The sequence below is a fragment of the Panthera onca genome, chromosome B2 (genome assembly GCF_046562875.1).
Source record: "Panthera onca isolate mPanOnc1 chromosome B2, mPanOnc1 haplotype 2, whole genome shotgun sequence".
In the NCBI taxonomy this organism is placed as follows: domain Eukaryota; kingdom Metazoa; phylum Chordata; class Mammalia; order Carnivora; family Felidae; genus Panthera; species Panthera onca.
In genome coordinates, this window is record NC_138343.1 from 121,673,311 (window position 1) to 121,696,771 (window position 23,461).

The 23,461-nt window shown below is 41.0% G+C and overlaps 1 protein-coding gene and 1 pseudogene across 11 annotated transcripts in view; both read right to left on the bottom strand.

Moving 5' to 3' along the window:
• AHI1 (Abelson helper integration site 1) overlaps window positions 1–7,754 on the bottom strand; it is a 223,593-nt gene extending 215,839 nt beyond the window's left edge. For 7 of the 11 annotated variants that reach the window (XR_013555777.2, XM_078447348.2, XM_078447343.2 and 4 more), the window contains exon 1: window positions 3,936–4,125. The gene's annotated coding sequence lies outside the window, so the exon portion shown is untranslated. Of the gene's footprint in view, window positions 1–3,506; window positions 3,586–3,935; window positions 4,127–7,735 lie in introns of those variants that run through there. The other 4 variants (XR_013555779.2, XR_013555778.2, XM_078447344.2 and 1 more) reach the window with 3 other exon arrangements.
• Window positions 7,755–21,470: 13,716 nt separating this feature from the next.
• LOC132668028 (forkhead box protein K2 pseudogene) lies at window positions 21,471–23,355 on the bottom strand (annotated as a pseudogene).
• Between the last annotated feature and the right edge of the window lie 106 nt (window positions 23,356–23,461).

The window sequence follows — 23,461 nt, forward strand, 5'->3', positions numbered from 1 at the left end:
GTGGGTACCATATTAACAGAAAATGAATTTAAACCTTTTTGTACCCGCCACTGAAAATGTTGCAACAATAGAGAAGGTTAAGCACAAGCATTCATATCATTCTCCTCAAATAAAAACCTGGGTGTGTATTATTACATATCAAAACCAGGGATAAACTCAGTATACATATTCCTGCATTTCCAAAGATGGAGGTATGTGTCCAAAACATATTAATTTCCACCTTACAGCACAATATTCACACATTTTTAAGAATAAAGTGGAAGACTGTTAAAGGAAAAAAAAAGAGAGAAAAATATAATTTGAATTGGCTCAGCAATTATTGGTTGAGGCTCCAGATCCCTGGGGATCCACATTCATGTTCCTCTAATATTAAGGGTATTCTGGACAGAAAAGTCTGAGAAGAAACGCTAAAAAGGAAACAATGACTACACACATACACCTAATTATGCAGTTTAAATATAACAACTATCTGGTACACAGACAAAATAGATGTCACTAAATCCACACAGTAAAGACTCTTACACTTTACTGATGGGAGCCCGAATGTACTCTTTCTAGTAGATACAGATCTAGTAAGTTTGGTCATCCACTTTCCAATCTACCCTAAGTTAGAAAAAAGAGAAGACGCAAAGGCAAGTGCATCAGTAACTGAAACATAAAGCAAATAAGAACCTAATATTTATATATTCCCTGGTCATTCAATACGTAGGAAAACAGCTGAACTATATATATGACTTTGAGTCATTAAGAAAAGGCTTACTTATATTCAGCTTAACCTGTTTTCCCTTAAAAAATTTATGGTATTTTAGACATTTCAGAAAGATAAAATAAAAACGACTGAAGAGGCAGGACAAAGAGTAAAGGATGATTCTTGTGCTTCTGCAAGTAGAATAATTAGGCTAGTAGTATTATTAACTGGAATACAGTACAAGCATAACGGAGAACTTTAAAACCCAAGTCTTGGGATTAGTCTTACAAACAATTAATTGTCACCTTAGGTGTTTGTTTCCTCATCTGTAAAATCAATCTAAAGGTGCACATTCAAAAGGTAGTTGTAAGGGTTAGATGATTTAGAACAATGCCTTAAAAAAAAGCACTAATAAACATCTGTTACGATTGTAACAGATATTTCCTACCGGGACAACACTCAGGTGAGCTTGGTGGGGCATGTTGAGCTGGGGCACTAACCAGCTACAAACACTGGCTCCACTGTCAGATCCCTGGATTCAAATCCCAGTTCCACCTGCCAGTAAATTAATCTCTGGACCTCAACTTCCTAATCGTTCGAAAGGGAATCATAACTGTAAATTACTCACAAGGTTTTTGTAAAAATGAAATAAGAATATGCATGTAAAATACTTAGCACAATGCCTAGAACACGGCAAGCCCTTTGAAAATGACAGCTATTAGCACTGTATATATAAATCTGTGTTTGTGTATGTATAATCAGATTGTTTGGTAGGCAACAGAATATAGTAATCCAGCAAGGAGAGCCAGGCTGAAGATTTGAGCAGGTTGTGAAGAGTGTCCACGGGATCTGCAGTCTGGAAGTCACGTGTTTGCAAAAATGTTTGTGAATGGGCAGAAATCCGGCAGCCATAGGTGGAGGGATGAATGGAAGGTGAGACCTATAGAAACGTGTGGATAATTATTTCTATAATTCTGCTTCCAACTGTCTTCCCCCACCCCCAAAAGGCAGTGACATGAGGCAGTAGCTTTGAGAGACAAAAAGACTGTGGAAAGTTTTTACTTTTTTTTCTTAAGATTGTTTCCATGTTTCCATCACCCTATCCTTTTAAAAATAAATAAATAAGTCATCCTCCACGTCGCAAGCAGAGGAATTTTCTAAACTACAAATATGATGGCATCATTTCTGTTTAAATATCTTCACTAGATTCTGAGGCACCTAGGTGGCTCACTCAGTTGAGCCTCCAACTTCAGCTCAGGTCATGGTCTCGTGGTTCGTGAGTTCGGCCCTGCATCTGTGCTGACAGTTCAGAGCCTGGAGCCTGCTTCAGATTCTGTGTCTCCCTCTCTCTCTGCCCCTTCCCCACTCGTGCTGTCTCTCTCTAAAAAAAAATAAACATTACAAAATTTTTTTTTAAATCTCTTCACTAGATTCCAATCACCCACTGGAAAAAATAGTAAGTCCTTACCACCGGGGTTCAAGGCTACTTATACGATGACTCCCTGCCCTTTTTTTTTTAAACCTCTCTTTCTCCAGCCACATTTCCATACACATTTTGAACTTTAGCCATGTGCAACTACTTACAAGCCTTCAATCATGCCAAACTCCTTCTTGCCTTTGTACCATTACATGTACACCTCTCTCTCCTAAGAAATGACTTTCTTTTGTCTAGGAAACTTCCTAACTATCCTTTAACACTAAATGCAAATGGTATCTTTTCTGGGAGCTCTCTAACCTAAAGGGGCAGTTAAATACTTCTCTGTGATCCCACAGTGCTTTGAGCTTTATACCTCCCTCTCTACCTCAGCCCTTTATTTCCACCTTGGTAAAACGTTCTATGACCCAGGAAATTAAAATGGCACCTACTTTATTGTAAGGAGAAAAGGAAATAGTGAAAAGCAAAGTGATCAGCACAGTGGCTGACACATTGTAGGTGCTCAATAAAATTATGTCTATTATTACAGTACTAAAAGTAATTGTGCCATAAATAAAATACATCAAGTGAATTACAAGTTCACATTATTTACTATCAGTAGTACAATGTATAGTTGCATAGACACTAATATTACTTAATATAGCATATACATAACAGAAATAATCACCTCCAAACATTAATGTGTTTCAATGAATGACTGATATTTGATTAGTAACATCACTGGAAAAAATTAAGGGACAAATTTAAAATGGTATCTCTGGCCCTCATATATACCATTATTTTAAAGCTTCTCCCTCACAAATCCCTTTATAGGAGCTGCTAAGAAATACTAAATTTTGCTATTTATATATGAGATGCAGTACATTTCATCTCATATTTCCTTTTCTCTAAACATCTGATTATTGGCCAATACATGTGTAAAAACCATGGGGAGAAGAAGCAGAGGCTTGAATAATTTACCCTTTAACTGAATTTCATAGCACAGGAAAAAAAAAAGAATCCAAAAAAAACCCTGTATGCATAATTCAACTAATAAATGAAGATAGCCTGCATAAATAAACAAGATAAACAAATAAACCAAGTACGGTTTTAAAAAACGTTTGGTATTTGGATTTTTCAGATATTTTTTAAAAACTTCCCAGAGTTCTCACAACGAGCAATCTTCCTCCTGAAAGCCCAATCAGTAACAGCAATAGTTAAAGCAACAGGTGAGAAAATTGTTAGCATCCTTTTCTCAAAACGTGAAAGCCATATACCCCAGTGAGTAGATGTTCTCACAGTAATGCTGAAATGCAGCACAACCATTGGTAGCGATTCTAAAGAGTGTACTTTTCACATATATTCAAAACGACCCTTTTCTTATAAACGTAACACACTGATCACCTTTTCTCAGATGTAATTAAGGCATTTCACCGGTTCGAGACTCAGCACCAAGCTGACACCCTAAAAGGAAACAGACACCCTAAAAGGAAATAAACATCCTTAGTGCGCATCTGACTTAAATGCTTTTAAGCCAGAATCCGGAGTAGGAAAGCCAAAGATTGTATTCCCTCCACGCTGGATCAGGACACCACACTGGGCGGGCCCAAGATGGGAGCCCAGGGAAGGGAACGGGAAAGTACTTAGAGGTATTCATCAGAAACTACATCCCAAGGCTCCGCGGCACTTGGCGGGTCAGCCTGCGGTGGCGCAGTGCCGCCCCCGCGCTCTCGGACTCAAGCAGTCCCCCGAGTCGCGGCCCCCGGAGAAGGCCGAGGCAGGCCCAGGGCCCGGCCCGGGCTCCCGCCACCAGCAGGCCTGCAGCGTACTCACAGAGAACTGAGCTCAGAGCGGCCGACGGCCCGTTCCCCCCGGGCGGACACTGGGACGGTGCGAAGCTGCCTACCGCGCCGGGCGGGGCGGGGCGGGGCAGTCACGGGACGCCCCCGCAGCCACCCAGCAACCAGCCAGCCACTCCGGCTCAGAGAGCCGACTAGGTGCCGCAGTGCGGGCAGCGCGCCGCCTGCTGACGTCAGCGCCTGCCTACGCCGCCGTTCCCACGACAACCGCTGCGGCCCGAGCTCCGGGACTGGACCGCTGCCCAACTTAGACTCCGGTCCGCGGCCCCGCCCCCGCGCCGCCTACGCCGGGGCCCCGAGCTGCTGCAATGCGGCGCCTGTGGAGGCGGTGCGCGCGCGCGCCGGCCCGCGGGCCTTCAGACTACGGCCGGGCACGCGCTCCGGTGATCGCGCGCCGGACTCCTCGTGCCCGTGCGGAAAGCGCGAGGCCGCGGCCCTCCGAAGAGAAATGCCCGGCCGAGAAGCCCTAAGGGGCCCAGGGAAGGGTCTGAACCCATTTGGTCGTCACGCCTGAAAAAGCGTTTTGTCCCTCAAAACCGTAGCCATCGCTGGAGCAAAACGAGAGGGGGCAGGGATAGACAGGGAGGCAGTCGTGGAGCCCTCCAAGGCGAGAAGCGTGAATGAAGGAAAGCAACAGGCACGTCACCGCCCTAGCGATCGCGCCCACAAAATGAAACATCCTTTTAAGCGTGGAGAATAGAATTGTGCTACAGACCAGATATTAAGGAAACAAATTTCCATGATTCGTCTGGCGCGGTGTTATGTCGCCATGTGTTTAAAGCAGAACAAAAAGAAAACCCTCCTCTTTTTCCACGCCAAGTGCCCCCTGCCACTTTCTAATTTCTGCCAGAGGCGCCATTTTTAGCTCCCGGTCACCAGGGATGGAAAAATACTAGTCAGGCCCCTCCCCAGCTCTTGAATTTTTTGCAGTTTGTAGTCATGCTCTATGCTATAACCTGTTGCTTAGTTTGTAAAGTGAGAGTGTTATGCATATTTCTCTGGAGGCCAGCTTTTCCATTTATATTAGAACCACCACACTTTACAAAGCACATATTTGTTTCTCCCAAATGCTGTGAGAAGGCAGTGAAAAAAATTCCCATCTGAGGCATCTCAAAATGAACTGTTCAACTTTCTATTGAAAACCTATTACCCTCGGGGCGCCTGGGTGGCTCAGTTGGTTGAGCTTCCGACTATGGCTCAGGTCATGATCTCGCAGCTCTTGAGTTCAAGGCCCACATCAGGCTCTGTGCTGACAGCTTGGAGCCTGCAGCCTGCTTCAGATTCTGTCTCCCTCTCTCTCTGCCCTCACCCACTCGTATTCGTCTCTGTCTCTCTCAAAATAAATAAACACCAATAAATAAATAAGTAAATAAAATCTATTACCCTTTCTGGATTTCTATCTTGGTTTCAACCACCACTATCCTCCCAGTTTTCCAAATACCTGCAGAGCATCCTAAATGCCTCTTACACCAAATTATGTCCTCTCTGCTTTTTTAACACTCCCAGTGTATAGCCTATCCATCCTGACTCCCACTGCTTTGTGCCAGCCTTCATCACTTCTCACTGAGATTATTGTGGGATGGCGTCTTTACCAGTCCCCTGACTCCAGTTTTGATTCCAGATCGCCATCCTCCATACTGCTACCAGAATGATCTCACTAAAATTATAAATGTGATAATGCCACTGTCCTGAAAATTCTTCAAGGACTATCTGGAGGAGAAAATGTAGTCACTTAACTTAAACTATAAGACACTCTGTTTGCCTGACTAGTTTCCTCTCTCATTGCCTTCTTTCAATGTTACGCTTCAGCAATATTGAATTCATGTGTACCATGCAAAACAATCCATACTCTCATGTCCCCATTCTTGCACATATTGTCTTCTCTCCCTGAAAAATCTCTTCTTGTAAACTCCTACTCCCCCACATCTCACCCCAAATGTTGTCCATACTTTGAATCCACTTAGCTATTTTTTCCCCTAGCTCCCTCTGCTAAAGAGACGTAAGGAACAATGATACCTTAGAAGCAATGAGCACATAGTGCCTAGATCTTGGTTTTTAAACACCATTCTCTATTTAAAGGAACTAGAGCCTCTTGGGGAAATGGCTTATTCAGAACAGGAGCAAGGGAAGTATAACACGAGCCTGGAAAATTTTTTTACACCAGAAATTAAAGAGTTTTTACAGAATAATGGAACATATGAAAGGGACTCAGAAACCAGCTTGAAGGAGCCCCCCATCAGCAACATCTGGGGCAATCTGAGCACCACTTTAATATTAATAGATTATGATCTGCTGAATAAAATAGGAATACTTGAGTCTATACTGAAATAAGTACATGAATATTTTTAAATGGGCATAAAGAAACGTCCTTTCTTATCTTTGATCGCCAACTAATAAATGTAGAAGGAATGATGTAGGTAGATATATCATCATTTGGCAACTATTATAGTAAAAACTGATTCAGCCAAGAATCATCAATGTATGCTAATACCAGAGGGTGAGAATTTTAAGAGGAACATTATAGTCTTAAAGTATCTTCTGACCAAATACTAATTACAAAGGGAAAAATAGGAACTTGACAGTACAGAAATCTGGCACCGGTGACCAACGTTACTATCCCCAGTAATAGGACAGATCAGCATTGTAAGCCACCTGGTAAAGACACTTAGAACACACTTTTGTGATATTCCTGCCAAAAATGTACAACCTGAATCTAATCGTGAGGGAAGATCAGACAACCACAAATTGAGGAACATTTTACAAAATCATAGGTCTTTACTATCCAAAAGTTTGTCAAGGTCATGAAAGACAAAAGAACTAAAGAACTTTTTCAGGTTGTAGGAGACTGAAGAGGCATGACAACTAAGTGGAACATAAGATTCTGTATTGTATCCTTTTTCTGTAAGGATATTATTGGGACAACTGACAAAATTTGAATGGGATCTGTGGACTAGATAGTATTTTAACAATGTTAATTTCCTGATTTTGATGACTACAGTCTGGTAATATAGGAGATACTTTGTTTCTAGAAAATGCACACTGAATTATTTAAAAGGAATGAAGCTTCATATCTGTAACTTACTCAAATGGTTCAGAAAAAAGTATATATAAGTAAAATATGAGTATGTGTAGAGACAGAGAAGGATAAAGCAAATGTAATATGTCAACAATTGGAAGATTTGGGCAAAGATAGAAGTTCTTTGTACTATTCCTGCAATATTTTCTGTACGTTTGAAAGTATCTTAAAATAAAAAATGTTGTAAAGGTACTGAGATTTCTGGCTTAGGTAACTGGATGGAAAATGGCTAATTAATTAACAGTGGAAAGGCAGGAAGAGCAGGTATAAAGGAAAAGATAGTTTCAGTGGGATATATCCAGTAGGCAATTGAATATATAGTAAATATAAAAATGAGCCCCATTCAAACTGGAGAAAGCAGATATGTTGCTTTCCCTCCTTAGCTCAGAGTACCAGACTGAGTACCTACTGGTACTAGGAGAGGCAAGCAATCAAGAGTAGTAGCGCTCATAATAAAATTGGCCAACTATTCATGAAATAGATTTAGGGTATTCAAAACATTTAAATAAATATAAAATAGCAAATTTATTGAATAAGACCTAAGTATGGCTGATAGACAAAATGTTTATCCCCTCTACAAAATATCCATTAACCAATCAAAAGAGATGTTGGCGTTACTGCCTGTGCTGCATTGCTAGGTCTACCATACAAAGTACCATAGACTGGTTGGCCTAAGCAACAGAAATTTATTTCCTCACAATTCTGGAGGTTAGAAGTCCAAGATCAAGATGTTGGCAGGGTTAGTTTCTTCAGAGGACTCTCTCCTACCTCGTCCTTTTGTCTTCCCATAGTCTTCCCTCTGTACCTGAGTCCTAATCTTCTCTTAGAAGGACGTCAGTTATATTGGATTAGGGCCCACCCTAATGACCTAATTTCAGTGTAATTACTTCTTTAAAAATCCTATGTCTAAATATAGTGACATTCTGAAGTGCTAGGGTTTAGGATTTCAACGGATGCATTTTGGGGGCAAAAATTCAGCCTGCAACACTGCGGGTGTTATTGTGCTGGAAGTACAACGGAATGCAAAGATGGGACCTGTTTGGATTCTCATTCAGAACAAACTGTCTAGATAAAGATGTTTCGGGCAATCAGAGATTTTTCAGTATGGGCTGAGTTTGAGATGATATTAAGGAATTTTTATGTCTTTATAAAGGAAATAATGACAGTGTAGTTATGTAAGAATAAGCTGTTCTTAAGTCAATAGAATAGAATGACAAGATGTCTAAAATTTGCTTTAAAATATTCCAGAAAAAAAAAAAACAGGTAAGGGAAAGATAACACATATACACCTAAATTTTGATGGTCATTGAAGCTGGCTGGTAGGTACCTGGTATTTTATTATACTTTTTCTTTGTGTGTTTGGAAATTTTTGTAATACGCAGTCAAAATAAAAGTAGGAAAACTCATAGAGAATTTGAAAGACATAGAACCACAGAGAAAAAGGAAAAAATATTCTGTACTACTTCTTAAAGAGAATCCCAGTTAGCTTTTTAAGGCAATTTTGTTTTCAGTCTGCTTTCCATGCATATTTTAATTTTGGTCATATTGTATATAATATGCTTATTTCTGTTTTTTGAATTAACATTATGTTATACTTTCATTTCCATACTATTGTATATGCCATGTAAACTTCATTAAAATTTTTAAGCTTGTTAACAATGTTTGTGTGTACTCATAGTAACAATTCAAACAATCATCCAGACATTTATAATGCAGAAACTGAAACCCTGTCATATGATAATCACTGGTAATAGTCTTTTATACCTTACTCCTTTCCTTCATGTATATACTAAATATACTAAGTTTAAAAAAAAAAAACAAAAAACTTCATACTATCAACTTTGTCCTGATGCCTTGTTTAGTCTTTACCATGTATCACCATCCTAGAAGACTTTTTTTAAATGTCAGTAACATGCATCTATACATTCATTTTAATGGCTTCATACTCTATCAGTTTTATTCCAGTGTTTCCTTATCAATTATAATAAGAATGCCAAATATAATGGTTTTTTTGAATTAAAAGAGCTTTCATATAAGAGTCTCACATTATCACTAAATTTATTCCTCAGTATTTTATATATGTTTGGTATTATTTTGAATTCATTAACTTCTCTCGCTTCATTTGCTAACTGGTGATTGCACATTTTCCTACTTTTCCTCTTTTCTAGGTCTCTTTTGCTAGTTTTTGTTTATTTCCTTAACCTCTTGGTATTGGAATATCCCAGAACTAACCTCTTGAACCTTTTCTCTATCCACATGTACTCACTTGGTGATCTCTTCCAGTCTCTATAGTCCCCTGGTCATACAGTCTACTTCCACACATGTCTCCCTAGCCCATTCCTCTCTCCTGAACTTCAGACTCATACATCCAACTGCATACTGAATATCTCCACTTAGATGTCTAATGCACATGTCACGCTTACTAAACTCCTAATCACCACTTGAATATCAATGCCTCTCTTGAGGCTTTCTCCATTTTGTGTAATGGTAACTCCATTTTTTTTTTCTAGTTACTGACGCTAAACATCAAACACCTTGGAGTACTCTTGACTTTTCTCATTTTATTATACCCCATATACAACCAATCAGATTAATATTGATTTGAACCCAAATCCCACATAAGAGAGGCTATATTTATAATTTGGAAGGGAAAGTTTTCTTCTACTCAAACTTTAGCCCAGACCAGCCTCCTGGTCTTCCTTTGTTGGTGTAGTCTCTTGAGGGTCACAGTTTTAGTCAAAGGTCTTAATGCCCACACTGAACAAGAGCTCATATTCTATGTTTTGGTAGGCCAATCCACTCTGGGACTACATTTAGGGAATCAGCAAATACCTCTAGTGTAGGATTACCTGTGAGTAGTTCCTGCTTACCATTTTGTTTCCCTTTTTTTTCTCTTTGGGCCTCTGAGAAACTTCCTTTGCTTTTCAGAGAGTTCAGTGAGGCAATTTGGTTGGCATTTCTAGCTGATTTTCAGAATTTTTTTTTTTCTGCCGAGTATCTCTTTGACATATTGGGTAAAAAAGGATTCCTTCTCTCTCAGCTCTTAATACATATTACAGGGTATGTATGGGTTAATAGTGATTGCCTTGTAATAGTGATTGCCATTCAAATTCAGCAATTAGATTAGATTAATTACTGAAATAATTGAGCTTTCTTTATAAACTTTCTGTGAAGAGACTTGCTAATAAAACTTGGTGAGCCTGTAGATGTGGGTTAGGTCAGAATTCATGGAACTTCCCACAATGTATAAAGCTATTTATAGATTTATTTTATATATATGAATATTGTTTTGTTAGGAAAAGTGTTTTGATTTAGGTCTAATAAGGCCTCATGAATAACAGGAACTGCAGCAGAGATAAAGGAAAACAAAAATTCATCAAATGCTCAATTTAGGTCTCTCAAGCAATGACCACTAGATGGCAGCAAATCAACATTTGTCATTACCAGGGCCTGAAAGATCCCAGTTTAAAGACATGGCCTTATTACATCTTATTATGCATCCATTTGTAATCCAAACCATTTAATTTACTGATGTTTAATCTACTAATTTGAATTTATAATAGTAAGATATATTTGACACCTGGACTGAAAAATGTAGTTTCTTGATTAATAAATATAGTATACAGAATGGTGCCCGTACCATCAGAAGTCTGTCCAGCAACACTTCCAAGAATCCACTCTCTCAAGACCACTCTCTACACAGCTCATCTTTTGTCTATGATGTGAGGTCCTGTGGTTGGACAAAAGGTACATGTCAGACACTCATTCCTATTCCTGTGTTGTAAGCCTCTTGTGCCTATTAATGCTTAAATTTTCATCTTATCATTCAAATGATATCTGTTTATTAGATTGAGAACTAGCTTCATGTTTCTTACAAAGTGTGAAAATAGAGGCTTCCCAAGCTTTATGATGAGTAATTACCAGGCCTTCTTCTCTAGGGACTCAGGTTAGATATTTCTACCATGAGTGAGAAGGGACTTTACTTGTTTTCACATTTAAGGTTATCTTTGTATAATCAGCATGTCAAATTAAAAAATATGTAATTTGGGTGTATAATTTAGCTTCATGAGCCCATTTTTTCTCTCCATACCTGAGATAATTTATAATTTTATGTCTTTTGAAATGTTTAGAATAAATTATTATTAACGGAAGACATTAATAATACAGAAAGAAGGGGAAAATGACAAGGAAGTGGTTCACCACTTCCTTCTCCAAGTGCTGGTCTGAAGAGTACAGTAATTCGCAATTCCCGTTTCTCTGCAGTTTTGCTATCCAGGGTTTCATTTACCCACTGCACCCAGGGTTTGGAGGCAGATGATCCTCCTTAGGAGAATCAGCAGAAGGTCAATAGTACCCTAGCTCTATGTCACAATGTCATTTGCCTCCTGTCATCTCTGCCCATAAGCATTTTATCATCTCACATTATCACAAAAAGGGTGAGTACAGTACAATAAATATTTGGAGAGATCACAGTCACATAGCTTTTATTACAGTATAATTGTTCTATATTATTGTTCACTACTGCTGTTAATCTCTTAGTGTGCCTAAGTTATAACCTAAACTTTTTCATAGGTGTGTATGTATAGGAAAAAACAGTACATATTGGGTTTGGTACTAGCTGCAGCTTCAGGCATCCCCTGGGGGGTGGGGGGTGGGAGGAGGGCCTTGGAACATATTCTCCTTGGATAAAGGAGGACTACTAAATCCCCTTAAGCAGGGGCGCCTGGGTGATTTAGTTGGTTGATTGTCAGACTTCAGCTCAGGTCACGATCTCACAGTTTGTGAGTTCCAGCTCAACATTGGGCCCTGCACTGACAGCCTGGAGTCTGCTCCAGATTTTGTGTCTCCCACTCTCTCTCTGCCCACCCCCCCCCCCCCCCCCCCCCCGCTCATGCTCATGCTCTGTCTCTCAAAAATAAATAAAAACATAAAAAAAAAATCTTTTTTAAAGCCCTTTAAACAGTTTCTGGTTTTGTTTCTTCTGATGTTTACCTCCGTATCTCTTAACATTATTGCTAAATTCATCAGTTTTAAGTATTGCCTTAATATACTGCTAAAGGAGATGAATGAACTCATTTGTATCACCTTCTATATTCCTTCCCCATCTTTTCCCAATAAAGTCATGTGAGGAGGCAGCAGACTACAGTAGAGAAGAGCACACTCTGGAATCCCATTTCTGCCCCTTACAAGCTGTGTGAACTTAGGCAAGTGAATCCGTCCCTCTGAATCCTCTTCCTCATCTGTAAAATGGGGGATAATAATAGTCCTTCCTCAGAGGATTATTATGAGGATAAATGGGTCAAAATACACCTAAAGCACTAACCAAGTGTTGATATTACTATATTTAATTTCTCTCCTGGTTATTTTTTAAGTTTAAGTAATATACTTACCCCTTCATTTTTGGTCAACTACATATCATATCTCTTGTCACTCTACTTTTTAAGATAAAGATATTGGCAACCTTACCCTTCTTTTACTCTCTCCCCCCTTTCCACACCTCCATCTCACCTCCAAGTATTTTCCATCTTTTAACTAGTTCTATTTTCTGGGAGATTTTCTCAATTTGATCCTCTAAGCATCTACGGAAAATTTTACTTTAGCAATCTGAGAGTTTTACCTAATCATTAGTTTTACAGGATTTTAAAGATTCAAACTCGTCTTGACTATTGTGTTAGTCAGGATCCGGTCAGGGAACAAAAATTACCACACCGATACTTTGAATAGAGCAAATAACTGTGAACTAAGTACATTGTGTCCATTGAGAAAAGGAGGCAAAAGTGAAAACACAGGCCTTTTGAGAGTCTCAGAATTGCAGTTCGCAGAGCACAGATTCTGAAGTAACCAAAGTGTCCAGCTCATACAGGGGAAGTAAGGGGTTTTTATGAGAAGGAAGGGATGATTAGATGATTTTGATAAAGAAAAGGGGAAAAAAAACCCCACAACCTGCTAATTTGGTGCTGACCAGTTGAGCCGCTTTTGATTACTATCTAATTAATTATTTTATTGGTGCTATCAAACAAAACTATTCCTGATATGTATTAATTAATTTTTCTGTCCTCAGAAAGTTCATATCAATGGTTTTATGGCTCAAATGCAGTTGTTCTGTTGGATTTATGAGCAACAGCTTGTATAACAACAACCACTATGGCTCAGTTTGAAAGTTCATCAGTTGGAAGGAAAAATGGAACTTGAAAATGGAGCCTCTCATGGCCAGAAACTGTATACGATTCCACAGGTGTGAACTAAGTAAAAGACGTATTTACCAAAAGGGGTGAAAGGGAACTCGAAGGTATATAGAGGTAGTAACTGCAGAGAACAGCTACTACTCCCAAGGTTGAGGGCAAAGAGAATAAGGAAGGAACTTGGAATCTCCGAAGAAGTGGCCCTGAAGGGGGGAGATTCAGACACTGACCAGTGGGTGTGGTTGGAGCACTGGAGCACCCAACCCTTCTGCTAAGGTTAGCAAAGGCAGGACCTCTGCCAGACCCTGAAAGAAAAAGAAAGGGGGCCAATACCTCCTCTTCCACTGACCTCGTGGTGGCTCCTCAGTGCCCTCTATTGGCAGAGGCTGCATCCTGCCAGCGAGCCAAGGCTGAATGTTACCTGCAGAGCACACTTTCAGTATCACCATGGAAAAAAGGGATGAGTTTGGAGCGGAGAGGCGCTAAAGTACTCACTGGCATGTTTCTCTGAGTCTATTCAGCAAATAGGCTGCCTTCCCTTTCCTGGTTCTCTCCTGTTCCTTGAATTATTTCAACTTTTTCTATACTTCTCTCCTCCCCATTTCCCTGTTTATCTCTGGCCTTTCTTTATTTTGAGGTTCCTTCCTTATTTTTTTATTTATTAAAAATAACACAATGAAAAGCTGATTGAGAGCTCCAAGGTTGTAGGCTGGGCTTGCCAGCTGATTAACCTTGCTTTAGGATGTTTGGTTGGGGAACAGCCATGTCAGCTGCCCCACTTCTCTTGACAGTGCAGTTTCTATTGAGAAGGATCCCTCCCTTTTCTTTTATTTCCTTTTCTGCTAGAGTGGTAAATACCTGGCTTCTGCACATCCTGCTTATTGGGATGAGAAGTAGTATGAGGGACAATTATAACTTATACTCACTTTCTTTTTTTTCTTTTTTTTGTTAATGTATATTTATTTTTGAAGGAGAGGTGGGGAGGGCAGAAAGAGAGGACGACACAGAATCTGAAGCAGGCTCCAGGCTCTGAGCTGTCAGCACACAGCCCCACACGGGGCTCGAACCCACGAAACGCAAAATCGTGACCTGAGCTGAAGTTGGACAGGTAACTGTTTGAGCCACCCAGGCGCCCCAATTTATACTCACTTTCAATTAATTCCCCCATTTAACTCTACATTCCATCCCTTGCTTCCAATTAGTGTTTTCTGAGCTTCTCTTTATTTCTGCAAGGCCAAATTTCCCAGTTTCTTTAGAAGCCACTTGCATTAATTTCCAGCAGTTATTATAACAAATTTACAGTCACTAGGGAGCTTAAAACAGCGAGAATTTATTTCATAGCTCTGGAGGCCAGAACTCCAAAACTAAAGCGTTGGCAGGGCCACACTCCCTCCAGAGGCTCTGGGGAGAATCTGTGCTTGGGGTGTCCAGCTTCTGGTGGCTGTTGGCACTCCTTGGCTTGTAACCACATCATTCCAGTCTCTGCTTCCATCTTCACAGGGCTTTCTCTTCTGTCTGTGTAATCTCCCTCTTATAAGGACTTTTGTCATTGGATTTAAGACTTAGCTAGAAAATCAAGAATCTCCTTATTTCCTTATCACAAGATCCTTAATTACATGCAAAGATCCCTTTTCCAAATAAGTAACATTTACAGGTTCTGGGGATTAGGACATGGACATATATTTTGGGAGACCACCATTCAACTCACTATCCTACTCTCCTAACTGCTATTCTCTTTAAGGAATTGATAGCAGTTCAAAAAAAAAAAAAAAAAAAAAACCAATAAAAAAAGCGGGGGGGGGGGCGCCTGGGTGGCTCAGATGGTTAAGTGTCTGACTTCAGCTCAGGTCATGATGTCACAGTTTGTGGGCTCAAGCCCCGCATCCGGCTCTGTGCTGACAGCTCGGAACCTGGAGCCTGCTTTGGATTCTGTGTCTCCCTCTATCTCTGTCCCTCCCCCACTCATATTCTGTGTGTCCCTCTCTCTCAAAAATGAATAAACTTATAAAAAATTAGAAAAAATAAATTGATGGCATTTCTTTTCTGCTGATGGTCTACTTTCTGTTCTCTTTATTGAGTTTGTGTATATACTCACATATATTATAGGTATGTATACACACATATATGTATGTGTGGTGGTGTGTGTTTTCTTTATAACCATTTTCTAGGTTATTGAAAAGAGGAAGAGATATATGTGTGTGGTCAATTCACATCTTGACTTTAGCATATATAATTTATTTCAGAAGAAGTTTTACTAGGTAGTATCTGAATAAAACAAATTAAGCTAAATCTGGGAATATAAAAACCAAATAAACCAAGTTATTAAAAAAGTTCAATTGATAGTTTGTTTCTCTCTCTGTTTCCCTCTTTTTCTCTGCCTCTTAATCTTTTTCAACTTCTTGCATCATGACTTCCCAAATATTCAAACATTTCATATTTCCAATAAGCCTTCAGCAGTTTATCTAACACTTTGTATTTAAGATAGGAACCAAATAATAGAAAGGAGATGTTATTACTTGATGCAAAGCTATTAAGAAATTTTGCCGGTCTTTTACCTTTTCAAATATTTTCAGTTCTTCCTCATGATTATGACTGCAATATTCTTTCTGACTAGTAATGGCAGCAGGTGTCATATATGCTTCCCACTTCTCCAATCTTGCTATTGGCCAGGATCACTAATGGCCATATCATTCCTTCTCAATAAGCCTGCACACAGATCCAGAATTGCTTTCAACTTATCCATGCAGTTATTACTAATTTATTGGTGCTGGCATGTATGTTGTAAATTGTTTGCTATCTCTCTACCTTAAGAATCTCATGACTTCAAGGCACCTGGGTGACTCAATTGGTTAAGCATCTGACTCTTGAGTTTGACTCAGGTCCTGATCTCGTATCGTGAGTTTGAGCCCTATGTCTGGCTCCATGCTAATTGTGCAGAACATGCTTGGGATTCTCTCTCTCCCTTTCTATTTACCCCTGCCCTGCTCATTCTATTTTTCTCAAAATAAATTTTGAAAAATCTCATGAGTTCAACATATTGTATCACTGTAGACTTCCAATGTTATCATTTTGATATATCTTCTGCTATAACCAATCAATTAAAAGATTGGGGGTCAAAAGGCTTGAGTTCTAGTTCTATATTAATTACTTGTGTTATATTAGATAAATTATTTATCCTTATAGATCTCAGTTTTCTCACTTGAGCAATAAAACAATTGGACTATGATAATTTCTAAGATACTTCCTAGCTCTGAAATCTTTTAATATCAAATACCCATATAGAGATTTTTTACTTAAATGGTCTATCATTACCTGAAACTCAACATTTTAATAATTTTAATTCAATGCCTTAAAAACATCTTTGCCTCTTAGATTCTGTATTTTTGGTAATTTACACTCTAATCTCAAAATCTTTTATTTAACTTTTGATTCTTCTCTTTCCTTTACCTTTTATATTTTATCCATTACCAAGCCTTGTAAATTCTTCCTCAGAAGAACCTTTGCATTATCCATTACTTTGTATAACAGCTGTCACTAGTCTGAGGCAGACTAAGAATCTATGTTCCCGATAAACTTGACCTTTTTAACTTTCAGTTCACTTTATATAACCTTATAAATTCAATATTCTTATTTATTTTCACAAGCAATCTCCTACTCAAAATCTTTTGTGATTTTTCCCCTGCTAGTATGATAAAATCAGAATTTCTTAGTCTGTAACTCAAACTCTTCCATATTCTGCCTATGATTTAATCCCGTTAACCTGAAACAAGATACCCCTAAATTGTCTGTTGCATGCATGATCTGTTATCATTCAGGACCAATTTTCTCAGTATAAATGTTCAAGAAAGAGAATTTGATTGGTTTAGCACAGCCTCTAGGTCTGTTGTCCACCCCCAGTTTAAATCATGGTAACTGGGAACATCAAGGACTATTAGTGAAGAAAGAGCCTTCTCTTAAAAGAAAATAGGATAGTATCTCTAGTGAACCGTTGGAGCTAAAGATTATGCAACTCCCAAACCTGAAACTATAGGAAATCCAAAGTTTAAATAAAACATTTAAATCAAACACAGATCATTTAGTTTTCTGAAGCCTTTTTTCCTTTTCAAGCTTCTATCACTGAGCATAGTCTGTTGGTCAGACAACTTGAAGTAATGCCAGAAGTTATATGCTCATGCTCTAGAACTAGACAAACATGAATTTGAAACGCATTTCCTACATTAGTTATCTAACCTTAATCTAAGTATATTACAGTTTACTCATATGTAAAATGATATAATAATTCCTAAGATTTGTGAATACTTGCTGTATTTCAGGCATTGGAGTATTTTTCATATAGTAATTAATCGTCGCAGTTCCATTAAGTAGGTTGTAGTTTACAGATAAGGAAACTAAGGTGCAGGAAAGCTGAGCACTTTGCCCATGATGGCTACTAAATAGACGGAAATACAATGTTTGAATTTAGAAGACTGTGTTCCAGAATCTGGATTTTTAGTCATTACACAATGCTAGTGCCTGACAAATAGAGCTTTATAACTCTTAACCTTTATTATATCAATTGCTATTTATTTTATGTACTAAAGATCCATTCCATTCGTTCCATATCTACTCCCATTACTTCTACCTGGATGATACAGAAGCCCCTTAGGGCAGAACATCTCATCTTTCTTCAATCCATCCTCCTCACAGTTTTCCAAGGCTCTTTAGCATTTCACTTCCCTGATCAGAATTTTTCAATGGTTTGCCTCAAATACTCGATATATATGGCCTAGAGTGAGCCACATATATCAGCCCCACCATTACTCTCCTATCCCCTGACCAGAAACACTATATGTAGTTCTTGAAGATGTCAGTTTCTCCAATATTTAAAGTAGAAACATGTCATATCAGTCATAATTTTGTATATTATTTTCTCTGGCTGGAACACTATCATCCACTTTGTCCATCTGTCAAAGTCCCATTTCCCTGCAAATGACACCTCTCCTTTCACATGGCCCCCAATTCCCCAGTGTAGAGTAGATATTCATGCTCCAATGCCTTTGAAACACATTGATTGCATTTATATATACAATGAACATTGGTATTTCTATACCCCTCCTGTATGATAGGTACTGTCTTAGTCTGTTCTGGCTGCCATACAAAAATACCAGAGACTGAGTGATTTATAAACAACATAAATTCATTTCTCACAGGTCTAGAGGTTGGGAAGTCCAAGATTCAGAAGCTGGCAGATTTGGTGTCTGGTGAAAGCCTTCTTCCTTTTAGACTGACATCTTCTCTCTGTGTCTACACATGGAAGACAGGGCAAGAGAGCTCTCTGGAACCTCTTTGATAAGGGCACTAACCCCATTCATGAGGGCTGCATCCTCATGAGCTAGTCATCTTTCAAAAGGCCCCCCTCCAAATACCATCACATCGGATATAACACATGAATTTGGGGGGAACAAAGGCATTCTAGTCTATAGCAAGCACCTTGAGAGCAATGATGATGGCTGTCCACCTTTTTTTGTCCAGTATTTATCATACTGCTCTGCACATAGTAGACACTAACTATATTTTAACTGAATTTCATTCTCTTAACATCGCTCAGAAAATGTCAAAGCCAGGGGCACCTGACTGATTTGGTTGGTGGAGCATGCAACTCTTGATCTCGGGATTGTGAGTTTGAGCCCCATGATGGGTGTAGAGATTCCTTAGAAAATGTCAAAGCCATAAAAACTCACAGCCCCTTTCCCACTAGATTATTTTAACCTATACTTCTCAGAAATTAAATTTCTTGGGAAATTGAAAATTTCCTGGAACAAACACACTTGGTTCTACAATAGATACTGATCTCTAATTACTGAGCTAATCCTAATGAAAGAAAGACCTGATCAAACCGACCTAAACCCACTGTGGGACTTAGTTGGGAGGCAGAGAGTAACAAGGGAAGACAGAAGTGGGTGAATGGGGTTGACCGGGGCTGACCACTGGTCTAATACACCAAGAGTGCCCTTGCTGCCCAAGAGTGATTGCCACATTCTGGCCTTGTTCTCTGAGTCTTACTTATTCCTTTATTTTCTCTTGGGTTCCCTGCATTTGATTCTTCTTTCTGTGAGCCTTATCACCCTACTTTATCCCCAGTCTCTAGTTTTTCTTATAGTAACTCCAGTCCTTTTGTAGAATTGAGGCTCTACCATGTTCTTTCTAGTCCTTTTCCTGAGAAAGTATTGCAACTGTCTTAATCTCAACCCAGCTGCTTTTTTTAATGGGCAGACTATCTGGAAAAGGAACTTCAAATTTTATTGATTAACAGTATATCTTAATATAGTGAGTGAGTGTGTGTGTGTGTGTGTGTGTGTGTGTGTGTGTTTTCTACCCAGCACCTCTTCCTTCTTGTTTTGGTAAAAATACTTAGATTTTCATGTGGAAAATAATCCTTCTCCCATTATATGTGGTCTTGGAAGGGATGTCAATGAAAAAGCCCTACTTTTGCCTTACCTAAGGCTAAGACATGGACACAGGGACACTTGAACTAAGCAAGGACAATAAACTCTCTCTCTGGAAATTAAATCTTGAATGGGGTAACACAAGTTACTAATAATTCAAGTTATTGATGATTCAATAATTCAAGTTATTGATGATTAATCTGATGGCAGCAATCCAAAGAGACTATAAATTAGTCCTGACTATTGGATTATTGGAATTATCTGTTTTGCAGTAATTTCGTAGTTTATAATATGCATTATCTGCAATAACATTATGACAGTTCTATACTTTTGTTTGACACACAATACATAGATAGAACAGATTTATCATATTTGGTCTGTAGGTAAATCATAAATCTTTTTAAATTGCTTAACTATATACCATTCTGAATCTTTTCATTCCACCAGGAAAATACAGGTTTTTTCCCCTCTCTTTAAAAAAAAATTAAATACCAAAATAACTATACTTAAATAAATAATGTTATGATGATGGCATTTAGAAATTCACAGTAAGGCCAAAGCCTTCTATTTGCAGGGCTGCTCAGCCCTGACCCTGTGGAACACTCTGGGCAGGCCTGTGGGTTTTCTTCTGGGATAGTCTGAACTGAAGCTGGGAGGGGCCATAGTGCTCACTCTCTTACCTTTGTTTCCTTTGCTCTGGATTTTAATTTTTGTAGGAGAGAAGTCAGCCCTAGGACTGGATCAGTTATGAAAGGCTGTGGGGAATTTCCTATTACAAATCAGAAAACAACTTAGATGTTTTCAACGCTTAACTTCAGGGCACTTGTTCCAAGACCCTCCTGTCAACACGCAGCTTCTGTTCCACCTGAGCTCCAGCTACCTGTGAGCAGGGCAAACAGCAACATCATGAGGTAGACAAGTGGTTGGACTTGATGATGCCTGGAACGGATGACACTGAATGGCGAACAAGCCATGGAGAGATCTGTGACATTGTGAAAAGGGTGTGTTGTAAAAGGTCAAATCTTTTCTTTTCCAGTCGAAGTAGTAACAGTTCTGTTGTTTGAAACCTACATACTCCTTAGAAGACTTGTTGTACTTAGAGTGGAATATTATGCCTGGGGCGGTGTTGGGGGAGTGGGGGGTGGGGTGGGGTGGGGGAGAAATCAACACAAAGAAACTACAAAAAAGAGCAGGAAAGAAAAACAGTTAAGTGCAGCTCCTGTGAGTCCAGCAGTTTTTTTTCTCAATGTAACAAGAGGTTATCTGTCTGTCCAGTCTGTAGGGCCACCCTTACACGCTGAAATGGAGGTGGATTAAATGCATGAGGCACCTGCTCTAACACAGAAAACTTGCAGATGTTATCAAGCAGTTCCATCTGAACTTTAACAGGACAAACAAAAGGAAATCACCCGTAGGCTGGAAACAAAACTGCAGTTTCTTTTCCCCAAACGAAATCCACGCGAAAAGTCCTGTGTGATTCCAGAGTAGAAATGGAGTGATTTGAAATGTCAACGCCTCCCCACCCCCATTTGGTAAAGAAACTACACGTCGAAATATTCTAATTCCACATGGGAACAACAAAAAACTGTCTTACCCACAGTGCCCTGCCCACAAGTCCCCTGAGCGAGGCGAGGTGGCCCCCGCGACGCCCTGGCAGGTCAGCTTGCCCCAAGCCTTGGGCCCTCTCGGAAGGACCCCGCTGCCGGAAGGAGGTTTCCTTCCGCGTATGGCTTTGTGCAGGTGTGACTTCCGTCTTTAACTGAAGGCCGCCTGCATTTTTGTTTCCAGCGCTGAGGAGAAGTCAGACCGCAGGGGCCTCTACCTGCCTAGAGAATGCGCTGGCAACGTGGGTGGGAGGCAGCGTCCCCTTCTGGCACCACAGAGTTGACAGTAAAGTAAGAAAAGCTCTCCTCGTGGCCAGACTTGGACGCCGTCCTCCCGCATGGCGGCCGGCAGCTTTCCCATGCTCGCCGCGAGACGAAGCTCTGGCCGCCTGCGGTCGGGACCCGCTTCTGCGGCAGCCATTCCGACAGGTCGCAGTTCCCGCACTCTGTGGGCAGAGACGCCGACCCCGACCCCGACGTGTGTGTCGCCAGCCGCTTCCAACCACTCGCCACTGCCTCCGACGCCCGGCCGTGCCCCGCGGTGCGGATTGGCACCACGTGAGTCCCGTTTTGCTTTACAGTTTTTATTGGTAGCTGGTGCCGACCTGGAGGTGACCGTCTGAACCGGGGTGGCCTGTCACATCTGAATGATCCCGCTAGCGGCGCCTCGTGTGGCACGGCTAACTGCAGGAATAGGTTCTACTTTCACTTTTCCTTCTTCCTGGTCTTCACACACGTCTTGAGGCTCTTGCTTAGGAGGGACCGGCACGGCCACCTGAGTGACTGGCCACCTGCCCGGCGACAGCGTACGCGTTCGCTGGGGCCAGGCGGGCCTCGCTGGTGACTGGCACCACAGGGATCCAGTGCATGGCGCGAACCATCTGCATGGCAGGCTGCTGGGAGGTGGAGGTGGTCACCGGGGCTGCGACGGTGGAGGTGACGGGCCATTAAGATGGGTGGACTAGACGGAGGCGAGCCTGGTGCCCTCCTGGACGAAGGCTCGTAGGGGCTGTGAGGCGCCAGGCTTGGGCTCCAGGGATGTTGAATCTTCTCTCGACCCCTGGGAGGTGGGGATGGGGGGGTGGTCTGAGCGCCACCGATGTGAGCAGACAGGCTCCAGCGGGGTTGGGAGAGGCCGGGCACTTCCGAGAGCGGTCCCAGAGGGATTCTGAAGCAAGACCCTAGACCTCCTTTCCTAAAAACCTACTCAACTAATTTGCTTTCGGAGGCAGGATCTATCCTCCAGAAGGAACCTTTACCTGGTTCTTCCTGGGAACCTGGTACTTTGATGCAATAACAATTCAGAGAGACATTGTGGCGTATTGAATTCTGCTTGCCCTTGTAGTATGGATAATTTTTTAGTGATGTGCACATACATTCCATTTAGGGTGAGTGGTTTATCAGGAAACATCGTAATTACTTGTATGATTAATTGTGTGCAGGAATAAGGTGGCTTCGTATCAGCCTTTAGGCTGTCTCTACCCAGAAGCTTCCTGTTCGTTTTCTGTCTGTGAGTTGTGGGCCATTAAATTGAAGTCAGATGGGATTCCACAGCGGGTTTTGTACTCCCCAGGGGCTGGATGGGCCAGTTTGCAGCACTGGTGGTTCCCGCGGCCGGAGGCGAGGGGGCTGATGAAGTGGGCCGTGGTGTCTGGAATGTCGATGGCCAGGGGCGAGATGTGGGCCTGCTCGGGTTTCACGGGGAACCCGGCGCCTCCCGTCTCTCCCTCTTCTCGCTGGACAGGCAGCGATCACGATTTTGATGTTTGTGTTCGGGAACCCGGACGTGCACGCGCTCTGCAGCTGCAGCGGCGGCTTCCCACGCCTCTGAAACACTGTCCGTGAACGCGCGCTTCTGGTGGACGCAGCGCAGGTGGAAATCACCACAGGCTTGGGGCCTGGGCTATGAGGTCAGCTCCGGGCAGCTCTGCCCTGGCCACTGCTGCCTGGGGACATGAAGGTCTGGACGTGGTGCTGCAGGGTGGGGCCAGCGACCAAAACTCATGTCCTTTGAGTCCTGGGACGAGTTGGGCCCCATGGTCACTGAGCGCTTCCTTAGGTACTGGAACTGAGGCCTTACATGTGCACCATGGCCCAGTCTCACCATTGAACTGAGGCTGCTGGCCCTGTCCTGTTTCTTTCAATATTCTATCCAATGCTTTATTGTTCGGTTCTGTAAATGACCTCATACCTTTGTAAGAAATCATTTTTTT